At 47.6% G+C, this 12890-nt stretch overlaps 1 pseudogene; it reads right to left on the reverse strand.

Annotated features, from left to right (window-relative positions):
• Window positions 1–6986: 6986 nt before the first annotated feature.
• Window positions 6987–10513, reverse strand: LOC138655947 (uncharacterized; annotated as a pseudogene).
• Between the last annotated feature and the right edge of the window lie 2377 nt (window positions 10514–12890).

Here is a 12890-nt window from a genome sequence, read left to right on the forward strand (position 1 = left end):
TCTTTTTATCAGGATAGCCTAGGTGAAGACCTGCAGCCTAGAACAGATGCTAAGTTACTGCTGGTCATACATATAGATATTCCACTACATCTCCCTCCTTATGAACATGCATGGGGGTTGACTTACAGGTCTGCTCCCAAGTGCGTATCTGGTTCCACCCCGCCTTGTCAAGATAGGCCATCAGCATTACCGTGATTGATTCCTTTCTTATGTTGAATGGTAAAATCATATTGCTGAAATATCAGGCTCCATCTAAGCAATTTCCCGTTGTCCCCAACTACCTTGTTGAGCCAACTCAATGGGTTATGATCTGTTATCACGGTGAAGTTGCACCCATAGAGGTATGGTTGCAGTTTCTGCAGAGCCCACACAATTGCTAAACATTCCTTTTCAATGGTGGCATAAGCCACTTCTCTGGGCAGAAGTTTCCTGCTTAGGTAGAGAATTGGGTGCTCCTCACCTTGCTGGGTCACCTGGCTGAGAACTGCACCTAGCCCATAGGTGCTGGCATCCGTCTTCACTACAAACCTACGAGTGAAATCTGGGGCCTGAAGGATGGGTGAACTAACCAATGCTGACTTTAGGGCAGAAAATGATTCCTCACACTGAGGAGTCCAGGAAACAATTTGGGGAAGCTTCCTCCTGGTCAGATCAGTTAATGGCTTGGCCAGAGCGCTATAGTGTGGCACAAACCTTCTATAGTAGCCAGCTGTACCCAGGAAGGACAGTACCTGCTTCTTGGTTCGTGGGGTGGGCCAGGCTGTAATGGCTTCTATATTCCTTGTCTCAGGTTTTAGTAGTCCTTAATCAAATCAAGTAGCCCCCTGACCCTCCTCCCATAAACCAGTTCAAAGGAGGAGAATCCTGTACATACCTGGGGTACCTCTCTGTACGCAAACAGATACGGAAGGTACTGCTCCCAGTCTCTCCCTTCAGTCTCCACCAGCATTTTGAGCATTTGTTTTAATGTTCCGTTAAAACGCTTGCAGAGTCCATTGGTTTGGGGATGATAGGTGTTGTGAATTCTGTGGCTGAATTCACTCCTGTGGTCACAAGTGGTACTGCAGCTTCTGAGCTTCCTCCCTCAGGTGTTCTGGTGAGCTCGTTGGCTGCTTTGTTATTTAACTCCACCTGATTCTGTCTTCCTTGCTCCTTGTCAATGTTCCAGTGTTGGACCTGAGCTTCTGGATCTTTCCTGTGGCCTGCTGCTCTGCTTAGATAAGTGCTTCTTTGTTTTTTTTGCTACTTTTTCTGTCCAGCTTGTCTATTCGTTTTTGCTGGAAGCTCTGAGACGCAAAGGGTGCACCGCCGTGCCGTTAGTTCGGCACGGTGGGTCTTTTTGCCCCCTTTGCGTGGTTTTTTGCTTTAGGGTTTTTTGTAGACTGCAAAGTTCTCTTTGCTATCCTCGCTCTATCTAGAATATCGGGCCTCACTTTGCTAAATCTATTTCATCCCTACGTTTGTCTTTTCATCTTGCTAACAGTCATTATATGTGGGGGGCTGCCTTTTCCTTTGGGGTATTTCTCTGAGGCAAGTCAGGCTTGTTTTTCTATCTTCAGACTAGTCAGCTCCTCAGGCTGTGCCGAGTTGCATAGGTAGTGTCAGGCGCAATCCACAGCTGCCTTTAGTTGTGTTAGGATAGGTTCAGGTATTGCAGTCTACAGAGATTCCACGTCTCAGAGCTCGTTCTATTGTTTTTGGGTTATTGTCAGATCACTGTATGTGCTCTGATTGCTGGCACACTGTGTCACTGGATTGCCTTCATAACAGTACAAGGAGCCAATCTAATGATTCTCAATAGAGGGAAAAAAGAAGTTCTGACATCATTTTTTTTTCTCAGCTCTGTGTTCAGTCTTTTTTTTCCCCTAGACATTTGGGTGTTTCAGGACACAGGTGTGGACATGGATATTCAGGGTCTGTGCTCTTCAATGGATAATCTCGTTACAAATGTACAAAGGATTCAAGATACTATTGATCAGAAATCTATGTTAGAACCAAGAATTCCTATTCCTGATTTGTTTTTTGGTGATAGAACTAAGTTTCTTAATTTCAAAAATAATTGTAAGCTATTTCTGGCCTTGAAACCTCATTCTTCTGGTAATCCTATTCAACAGGTTTTGATTATTATTTCTTTTTTGCGCGGCGACCCTCAGGACTGGGCATTTTCTCTTGCGCCAGGAGACCCTGCATTGAGTAATGTCAATGCGTTTTTCCTGGCGCTCGGATTGCTTTACGATGAGCCTAATTCAGTGGATCAGGCTGAGAAAAATTTGCTGGCTTTGTGCCAGGGTCAGGATGATATAGAAGTATATTGTCAGAAATTTAGGAAGTGGTCAGTACTCACTCTGTGGAATGAATCTGCGCTGGCAGCTTTGTTCAGAAAGGGTCTCTCTGAGGCTCTTAAGGATGTCATGGTGGGTTTTCCTATGCCTGCTGGTTTGAATGAGTCTATGTCTTTGGCCATTCAGATCGGTCGACGCTTGCGCGAGCGTAAATCTGTGCACCATTTGGCGGTATTGTCTAAGATTAAACCTGAGCCTATGCAGTGCGATAGGACTTTGACTAGAGTTGAACGGCAAGAACACAGACGTCTGAATGGTCTGTGTTTCTACTGTGGTGATTCCACTCATGCTATTTCTGATTGTCCTAAGCGCACTAAGCGGTTCGATAGGTCTGCCGTCATTGGTACTGTACAATCCAAATTCCTTCTGTCCATTACCTTGATTTGCTCTTTGTCATCGTATTCTGTCATGGCGTTTGTGGATTCAGGCGCTGCCCTGAATCTGATGGATTTGGATTATGCTAAACGTTGTGGGTTTTTCTTGGAGCCTTTGCGGTGTCCTATTCCGTTGAGAGGAATTGATGCTACACCTTTGGCCAAGAATAAACCTCAGTACTGGACCCAGCTGACCATGTGCATGGCTCCTGCACATCAGGAAGTTATTCGCTTTCTGGTGCTACATAATCTGCATGATGTGGTCGTGTTGGGGTTGCCATGGCTGCAAACCCATAATCCAGTATTGGATTGGAACTCTATGTCGGTATCCAGCTGGGGTTGTCAGGGGGTACATGGTGATGTTCCATTTTTGTCTATTTCGTCATCCACTCCTTCTGAGGTCCCAGAGTTCTTGTCTGATTATCAGGATGTATTTGAAGAGCCCAAGTCCGATGCCCTACCTCCGCATAGGGATTGTGATTGTGCTATCAATTTGATTCCTGGTAGTAAATTCCCTAAAGGTCGATTATTTAATTTATCCGTGCCTGAACACGCCGCTATGCGCAGTTATGTGAAGGAATCCCTGGAGAAGGGACATATTCACCCATCGTCATCACCACTGGGAGCAGGGTTCTTTTTTGTAGCCAAGAAGGATGGTTCGCTGAGACCATGTATTGATTACCGCCTTCTTAATAAGATCACTGTTAAATTTCAGTATCCCTTGCCATTGTTATCCGACTTGTTTGCTCGGATTAAGGGGGCTAGTTGGTTCACTAAGATAGATCTTCGTGGTGCGTATAATCTGGTGAGAATCAGGCAAGGAGATGAATGGAAAACTGCATTTAATACGCCTGAGGGTCATTTTGAGTATCTAGTGATGCTGTTCGGACTTGCCAATGCTCCATCTGTGTTTCAGTCTTTTATGCATGACATCTTCCGTGAGTATCTGGATAAATTCCTGATTGTTTACTTGGATGACATTTTGATCTTCTCAGATGATTGGGACTCTCATGTGAAGCAGGTCAGAATGGTTTTCCAGGTCCTGCGTGCTAATTCTTTGTTTGTGAAGGGATCAAAGTGTCTCTTCGGTGTGCAGAAAGTTTCATTTTTGGGGTTCATCTTTTCCCCTTCTACTATCGAGATGGATCCGGTTAAGGTCCAAGCCATCCAGGATTGGACTCAGCCGACATCTCTGAAAAGTCTGCAAAAATTCCTGGGCTTTGCTAATTTTTATCGTCGCTTCATCTGTAATTTTTCTAGCATTGCCAAACCATTGACCGATTTGACCAAGAAGGGTGCTGATTTGGTTAATTGGTCTTCTGCTGCTGTGGAAGCTTTTCAGGAGTTGAAGCATCGTTTTTGTTCTGCCCCTGTGTTGTGTCAACCAGATGTTTCTCTTCCGTTCCAGGTCGAGGTTGATGCTTCTGAGATTGGAGCAGGGGCGGTTTTGTCACAGAGAGGTTCTGGTTGCTCAGTGTTGAAACCATGTGCTTTCTTTTCCAGGAAGTTTTCGGCTGCGGAGCGTAATTATGATGTGGGCAACCGAGAGTTGCTGGCCATGAAGTGGGCATTCGAGGAATGGCGTCATTGGCTTGAAGGAGCTAAGCATCGCGTGGTGGTATTGACTGATCATAAGAACCTTACTTATCTCGAGTCTGCCAAGCGCTTGAATCCTAGACAGGCCCGTTGGTCGTTATTTTTTGCCCGCTTCGATTTTGTGATTTCGTACCTTCCGGGCTCTAAAAATGTGAAGGCGGATGCTCTGTCTAGGAGTTTTGTGCCCGACTCTCCGGGTTCATCTGAGCCGGCGAGTATCCTCAAGGAAGGAGTCATTGTGTCTGCCATCTCCCCTGATTTGCGGCGAGTGTTGCAAAAATTTCAGGCGAATAAACCTGATCGTTGTCCGGCGGAGAAACTGTTCGTCCCTGATAGGTGGACTACTAAAGTTATCTCTGAACTTCATTGTTCGGTGTTGGCTGGTCATCCTGGAATATTTGGTACCAGAGAGTTAGTGGCTAGATCCTTCTGGTGGCCATCTCTGTCACGGGATGTACGTACTTTTGTGCAGTCCTGTGGGATTTGTGCTAGGGCTAAGCCCTGCTGTTCACGTGCCAGTGGGTTGCTTTTGCCCTTGCCGGTCCCAAAGAGGCCTTGGACACATATTTCGATGGATTTCATTTCTGACCTTCCCGTTTCTCAAAAGATGTCAGTCATTTGGGTGGTCTGTGATCGCTTTTCTAAAATGGTCCATCTGGTGCCCTTGGTTAAATTGCCTTCCTCCTCTGATTTGGTGCCTTTGTTCTTCCAGCATGTGGTTCGTTTGCATGGCATTCCTGAGAATATTGTTTCTGACAGAGGTTCCCAGTTTGTTTCGAGGTTTTGGCGAGCCTTTTGTGGTAGGATGGGCATTGACCTGTCTTTTTCCTCGGCTTTCCATCCTCAGACTAATGGCCAGACCGAACGAACCAATCAGACCTTGGAGACATATCTGAGATGTTTTGTTTCTGCAGACCAGGATGATTGGGTGTCCTTTTTGCCGTTGGCTGAGTTCGCCCTTAATAATCGGGCCAGCTCGGCTACCTTGGTCTCTCCATTTTTCTGCAACTCTGGGTTCCATCCTCGTTTCTCTTCAGGACAGGTTGAGTCTTCGGACTGTCCTGGTGTGGATTCTGTGGTGGACAGGTTGCAGCAGATCTGGACTCAGGTAGTGGACAATTTGACCTTGTCCCAGGAGAAGGCTCAACTTTTCGCTAATCGCAGACGCCGTGTGGGTCCCCGACTTCGTGTTGGGGATCTGGTTTGGTTATCTTCTCGTCATATTCCTATGAAGGTTTCCTCTCCTAAATTTAAACCTCATTTTATTGGTCCGTATAGGATTTCTGAGATTCTCAATCCTGTGTCTTTTCGTCTGACCCTCCCAGACTCCTTTTCCATACATAATGTATTCCATAGGTCGTTGTTGCGGAGATACGTGGCACCTATGGTTCCATCTGTTGAGCCTCCTGCCCCGGTTTTGGTGGAGGGGGAATTGGAGTATATTGTGGAGAAAATTTTGGATTCTCATGTTTCTAGACGGAAACTCCAGTATCTGGTTAAATGGAAGGGTTATGCTCAGGAAGATAATTCCTGGGTTTTTGCCTCTGATGTCCATGCTCCAGATCTTGTTCGTGCCTTTCATGTGGCTCATCCTGGTCGGCCTGGGGGCTCTGGTGAGGGTTCGGTGACCCCTCCTCAAGGGGGGGGTACTGTTGTGAATTCTGTGGCTGAATTCACTCCTGTGGTCACAAGTGGTACTGCAGCTTCTGAGCTTCCTCCCTCAGGTGTTCTGGTGAGCTCGTTGGCTGCTTTGTTATTTAACTCCACCTGATTCTGTCTTCCTTGCTCCTTGTCAATGTTCCAGTGTTGGACCTGAGCTTCTGGATCTTTCCTGTGGCCTGCTGCTCTGCTTAGATAAGTGCTTCTTTGTTTTTTTGCTACTTTTTCTGTCCAGCTTGTCTATTCTTTTTTGCTGGAAGCTCTGAGACGCAAAGGGTGCACCGCCGTGCCGTTAGTTCGGCACGGTGGGTCTTTTTGCCCCCTTTGCGTGGTTTTTTGCTTCAGGGTTTTTTGTAGACTGCAAAGTTCTCTTTGCTATCCTCGCTCTATCTAGAATATCGGGCCTCACTTTGCTGAATCTATTTCATCCCTACGTTTGTCTTTTCATCTTGCTAACAGTCATTATATGTGGGGGGCTGCCTTTTCCTTTGGGGTATTTCTCTGAGGCAAGTCAGGCTTGTTTTTCTATCTTCAGGCTAGTCAGCTCCTCAGGCTGTGCCGAGTTGCATAGGTAGTGTCAGGCGCAATCCACAGCTGCCTTTAGTTGTGTTAGGATAGGTTCAGGTATTGCGGTCTACAGAGATTCCACGTCTCAGAGCTCGTTCTATTGTTTTTGGGTTATTGTCAGATCACTGTATGTGCTCTGATTGCTGGCACACTGTGTCACTGGATTGCCTTCATAACAGATAGGCGCTGGCCACAAAATGCTGTACTTGTATCTTTTCGCAGAGGCTTTCCATCAGATTGGACATGAACTGGGTTCCCTGAATAGTTAACATTTCACTGGGGAAACCCACATGAGAGAAAACAGTCAGTAAAGCATCCACCACGTTTTCTTTCCTAAATGGAGGACAGTGCCACAGCTCCCAGGTATCGTGTAGCATAGTCCACCACTGAGAGGATGAACTTTTTGCCAGAGCTTCTAGGTATTGCAAGTGGCCCTATTCACAGCCACTCACTGGAAAGGCTCATTGATCACTGGCAGTGGTATCAAGGGTGCTTTCTGTATATTCACAGACTTTACAACTCTCTGACAAACTACACAGGATTGACAGTAATTGGCTATATGTGTCCTTATCTTGGGCCAATAGAAGTTATGTGTCAGACGAGCTTTAGTTTTTTGTACTCCAAGGTGTCGAGCCAGAGGAATTTCATGAGCAATTCTCAATAATTGTTCCCTGAATAGATAAGGAACGACCAGCCACTTTTCACTGTCCCAATGTTCTGTAGGATCAGTGGGGAGAGTCTCTTTATACAGTCTGCCCCTGTCCCAGTATATTCTCTCTTTGTCAGAAGCAGTAGGGGGTTGGTCTGCAAGACATCTGAGCTTCTCCAGACTGACATCTGTCCGCAGGGCCTCCTTAAAGCTCTGGCTGTCAGTTTGCAGGCCCAGGCCTAGTGGGAATGCCAGTCTCTGGTCTGTAGCTGAGTCTTTAGTGTCGGTTATCAGGGATCTTGGTGGGTCTGCCAAGTGAGGAGGCTCCTGGGTCATAGTATGGGCCTCCTGATCTGGCAGTTCTATTTGAGACCCATCCTCTAATCTCTGGGGTTGAGTCTGAGTCGCAGCCTGACTCTGGGTCACAGCGGCCACATATGTACATTCCTTTGCATTGGTACATTTTCCCTCCTCACACGGGATCTCAGGTGGGTCACTTGCTTCCACCTTCTCTGTAGCATTTACTTGCAAGGGAGGGACATAGTGGGACACCATCCTCCCCAAGTCTGTGCCTAGCAACACATTGGTAGGAATAGCCTCTGATACTCCCACTTCTCTCAGTCCTTTCACTGCTCCCCAGTCTAGGTACACACGGGCCATGGGTATGGCAGTGCTGACCCCTCCAATCCCGGTTATAGACATAGTCTTTCCTGGTATGATATTGGATCGCCCCCAGACACAGGGCCACAGGTCACTCGGTACCGGTCCTTTCTGCTCGGTTATGCGGTTGTCACGGTGGCTGGACCCGGTCGTGACCCTGCTAAGGGGCGTCCAATAAAGGTGGTGGTACAGTCTGTCAGAGGTTCGTGACGCCACCTGTGGTGTTCGGTCAGGGTGACCGACGCTGCTGTGGGGTCCACTGGGGTGATGGAATGGCAGCTGGATGGTATACCTTCCCACAGGTGAAGTATGTCCCCAGGGCTTCCCAGTAAGGTAGATGGTGATGGTGTGAGGTGCAGGCAATTACGAGGACACAAGGTTGCAGTCTCTTTACCTCTTTACTGAAGGCTTCAATATCCTCAGTCCAGAGCATGTTCAACCGGGCTATCAGAGACCGGCCGGTCCGATGGGCACATCCAGAGTTTCCCTCGCAGATGGAAATCGTTGCCTACCAATAGCGCCTGTGTGTTGTAGTCCTACCCTGCTGAGCATTCAGAATAGTCCTCATAACTGCTGTTCTCCTTCGTTCGTTCTCTACAGCTTTCTCTCTCTCTCTCTTTGGTTCCAGATGTTGCTAGTTTCTAACGTCCCCCAGGTATATTTTGGCTAGGACGCCACCCGTTTGACGGGAAGGCTTGGAGGTCTTCCGGGACCCTAGAGACGTCCCTCTCCCAATGTTGCCCCCTATGTCTTCGTAGGTGTAGAAGGTAGACAGCCAACCTATAATCAACTGTCCAGCGGAATTTGAAGTAAGGCCTGAAGTCAGTTACTCCTACGGTGATCCGGCCACCGACTACGCGCCTCAGTAAGATGTTGCCTTCCTCTCTCGGCACGACTCTTACTGGCTCTCCTTTGTGCTGATCTCGTTTACACGTTTCCACAATATCCTTCCCTTCGTGTCTCTCTCCTGGATACCGCCGCAGGGTGTGCAGGCGCGGTTCCGTTACATTCTGTTCTGTTCGCTAGGCACCTGCCAGGTTCCCACGCCTGACAGGGACCCCCCTATGCCTTCTCCCTGCAACACCCCCTGCCACGGGATGTTGCCTGGTTCCAACCCAGTCAGCTTCTGACTAACTTCCTCCCCAGCCCCTGGTTTTACCAGTGTGAGGAGTGGCCCAATAAATAAAGCCTTTTTCTCCCCCTAGTGGCCGGAGTGTGAAGTGTAATGTGTTCTGGTGATACCTGGTCAGGAGAACTCTTTAGTGCCATCAGACGTACCGCTACTCACCATAGTGGCAGAGCGCTATACTGCAACGACCAGGTCTCTGGGGTGCTGCAATATTGGCAGGGTTTACCATTGCTGGGCAGACCAGAGTCACCTCTGCCTCAGGGTCTCTGAGGCCAATGGCGAATTTATTGCCAACAGTGACAGATTGACAGTTCTCATTGGTCCTCACATCAGAGCCGGCCACAAAGAGGATAGAAGGTGGGCGTCCAGATGGCTTTGTGGTTGTGGTTGGGTATTTCTTCCTATCAGGACAAACTGCACTGACATGTCCCACTTTGTTGCAGGAGAAGCACCGGCGTGCATCACCTAAAGAATGGCTAGTCCCCGGGACCCCATAAGAGGTGGACTTGGACAGCACTGGTGATTGGCCGGCAGAGGGAGAAGGTTCCCTGTTTGGCTTACCTCCCTTCCAGCTGAATCCCGAAGGCCTCCGCACCTCATGCATCCTGTTAGCCACATAACAGTCTGCAATCTTTGCAGCCTTATCAGCAGTTTGTGGCTCTCGATCATACAAAAATTGTCGTACATCAATTGGGCATATATGAAGAAATTGATCCTTGACCATAAGATCTGTTAAGTCCTCAAAACTGTTAACAGAAAGTCCACTGATCCATTGGTGGAATGTGGTTCTCAAGGTGCTCACGAAATCTGCATAGATGTCAGTTGCTCCATGTTGTATGTTCCGGAACTTTCTCCGACACACTTCTGCGGTTAGGTTGTATTTCCTGATCAGGGCCTCTTTTATGGCCTCATAGTTCCCATCTATGTCTGGTGGGAGGCCAGCAAAAACTTACAGGGCTTTGCCTCTCAACCCTGGAGCTAGATACCGCACCCACTGCTCACAGGGTAGATGGTATTGCCTGCAGGTTTTTTCACCCCCCCGAAGGAAAGTATCTAAGTCTGTATCCTTCTCCACCACAGGGAAGTTTTCCAATCCAGACGTGGTTTTCTTGGATTTATTTGAGCCATCTGAAGCTTGAAAGCTCTCTCCTCCCGACATTCTGCACCCTCTCTCTCAACCTGGCGTTCTGCAGCAGCAGCCTGGCATTCTGCAGCCTCTCTCTCAGCCTGTCAGTAATGTAGAATAAACTGCAGGCGCAGATTGGGATCACATGTTCCCAGCTGTTGTAAGACGATTTGTAAAGTAGAGTCCATAGGCTCCTCAGCACTGGCACCTCCAGAATGTATCTCCGGTGCAAGAGCTGGCATTGCTGGGTCTCTCTGAGGTGGACTCTCTCCTTGGCCAGATGCTTCAGTATTTTGCTCTATGTCCTGCTCGTATCAGCAGTTCCTTGGATTTATCGGCTGTCTCTATTTCTCTCTGCTCACAGAGGTCGATCAGAGCCTCTTTGCTCTGCTTCTTGTACAGGGCTGCCATATCAATGAACAGCCTTTGCCAAATAAAAGATAGAAAAGAAAAATGGGGAAGGGAAACTGTTTGCCAGTATGTCTAAGTAAGGGCTGAGTTCGACATTGTAGAACTGGTGCATTCCTCGCAAGGATACCAATTCTTTAGTACAGTGAGCAATTGCTTAAACTATGCACTAATGCTCTAATAGAAATAATTCTATCCCACCGCTCTGCCACCAATTTGTCACATACCTGCTTCTCAGAACGTGACTGGGGTCGCTCCTGCAAGGGTCAATCTATCTCCTCTCACTCAGTCCAGCATTCAACCTCTGTCCTATGCTGCAATGGGATCATAACTCACACCCTGACACAGGCCATGCACACCACTTCATACATGCTGCCACCACTCACCGAACACACGGGCAATGAGTCCCGGAAGTACTACTGCTACCCTCTGCCAATCACCAGGATCACGCACTTTAAGGCTATGAATTCTTTAGAGCATACAAGGTTCAGATTTAATAAAGTTTTAAGCTTTTATAGAAAAGGTACAGTGCTTACAATAAAAAAAGGTATAACAATGTAAATAAAAAGTGACATACAAATATAAAAAACAGTGATAAAATAAAAGGGAGAAAACTTACAGAAATATCTGAACTTCGTAGTCTGCTTTCTGCTGCCTGAGGAGGGGATGACTATGGAATGGTTCACACCAGCTTGGCTGTCCCTCAGTCTGTGACATCTTTCTATGTGTAAAGGCGTAATTTATAGAGTTATCCTGGGGATCAGATGTCTAGGCCAGCCTCTCAGGTTAATATTCTAATATTTGGTTTGTGACTGGATCCTGGCTATTTCACCAACGAATACATTATTTTTCTTTGAACAGTATTTGTGTGACCTTTCTCATAGTAAATAGTGTCATGCTGCAATTGGCGTGTCTGTTCAAAAGAGTCAGAAGGTGTGAAATGTTTCCACTTGCGTGTGTTCAAAAATCCACCCCTGGGGTGAGACTAGGAAGACTGTCTTTTTCTCAGGATAACATAGGTCATCACCTTTCTGAAGACCTGCAGCCTAGAACTGATGCTAAGTTACTGTTGGTCATACATACACATATTCCACTACAGGCCTGGGCAGAAATGATGCTACCCTTAACGTAGTATTTTGTTGCATAACCTTTTGAGGCAATCGCTGCAATCAAACGATTCCTGTAACTGTCAATGACACTTCTGCGCCTCTTGACAGGTATTTTGGCCCACTCCTCAAGAGCAAACTGCTCCAGTTGTCTTGTGTTTGAAGGCTGCCTTTTCCAGCTCTTTCCAAAGATGCTCAATAGGATTTAGGTCAGGCTCATACTGTAGAAGGTCACTTCAGAATAGTCCAATGTTTTCATCTGAGCCCTGCTTGCGTATTTTTAGCTGTGTGTGTTTTGGGTTATTATCCTGTTGCAAGACCCATGACCTGCGACTGAGACCAAGCTTTCTGACATTGGGCAGCATATTTCTCTCTATAATCCCTTCATAGTCGTGAGATTTTGTTGTGTTACACCGGGTCCCGGTCCTGTACCTTCGTGGGGTCCCTGTCCTACGCCGTCCAGCTGCAGCCTCTGCTTCCCCTCTTCCTCCTGCTTACTGGCGCGGCCAGCAGGTTATCGGGTAGAGTGCTTAGGTCGCACGCGCGCTCCCAGTTTCTTAAAGAGACAGTGCGCATTTTTCAAAAAGTACTTCTGACCAATGGCATCTTGTTAATTACTATTTCTAGCCCCTCCGCCATAGGGAGGGTGCCGGAGCAACAAGTATCCTCTGTTGCTAGCTTCTGGTTTCGGCTAGTGTGTGCTTTAGCTTCTGAAGTGTTCTGCCAGTGCTCCACTTACACTGTTTGTCTCCGCAGACTATCAGCTACCTGTTACCCGGCTATCCTGGATGATGACTGTTCTGTCTACACCAGTTCCATAATGTTCCGCCATTCAACCATCTGTACCTCTGGACAACGCCAGTACCACCTGTGTCAGCTCCATGACATCTGTTAACCCTGCTTGTCCATCTGCCCTGCTGGGACAGGATCTAACTAGAAATAGCACCCGTGTCCCCCAGGCATTCCATTCCGGCCCTGTTCGAGTGGACTTTCCACAGGTGCCTGGGGCTCACGTAGTAACGCCCCCTTCAGAGCCCCCCGGACCGTGGTCCCAAAGTTCTACAAAAATATCAATAAAATATGATTGTGAACTTCACCACCTGTGCCTCCACTTCCATTCGTTACAGATCCTAGGTACCTCCGACCGTGGAGCTATGTCAAGAGGTTACCCGTGTGAGGGATCAACAGGACAAGATCACGACCTATCTGCGCAATTTGTATATTTGTCTTGCATGGATTCCCTCATTTCTTCAACTGTACCCGTCTCTGCTACC

This window comes from Ranitomeya imitator, chromosome 1 (genome assembly GCF_032444005.1).
Source record: "Ranitomeya imitator isolate aRanImi1 chromosome 1, aRanImi1.pri, whole genome shotgun sequence".
Classification (NCBI taxonomy): Eukaryota; Metazoa; Chordata; class Amphibia; order Anura; family Dendrobatidae; genus Ranitomeya; species Ranitomeya imitator.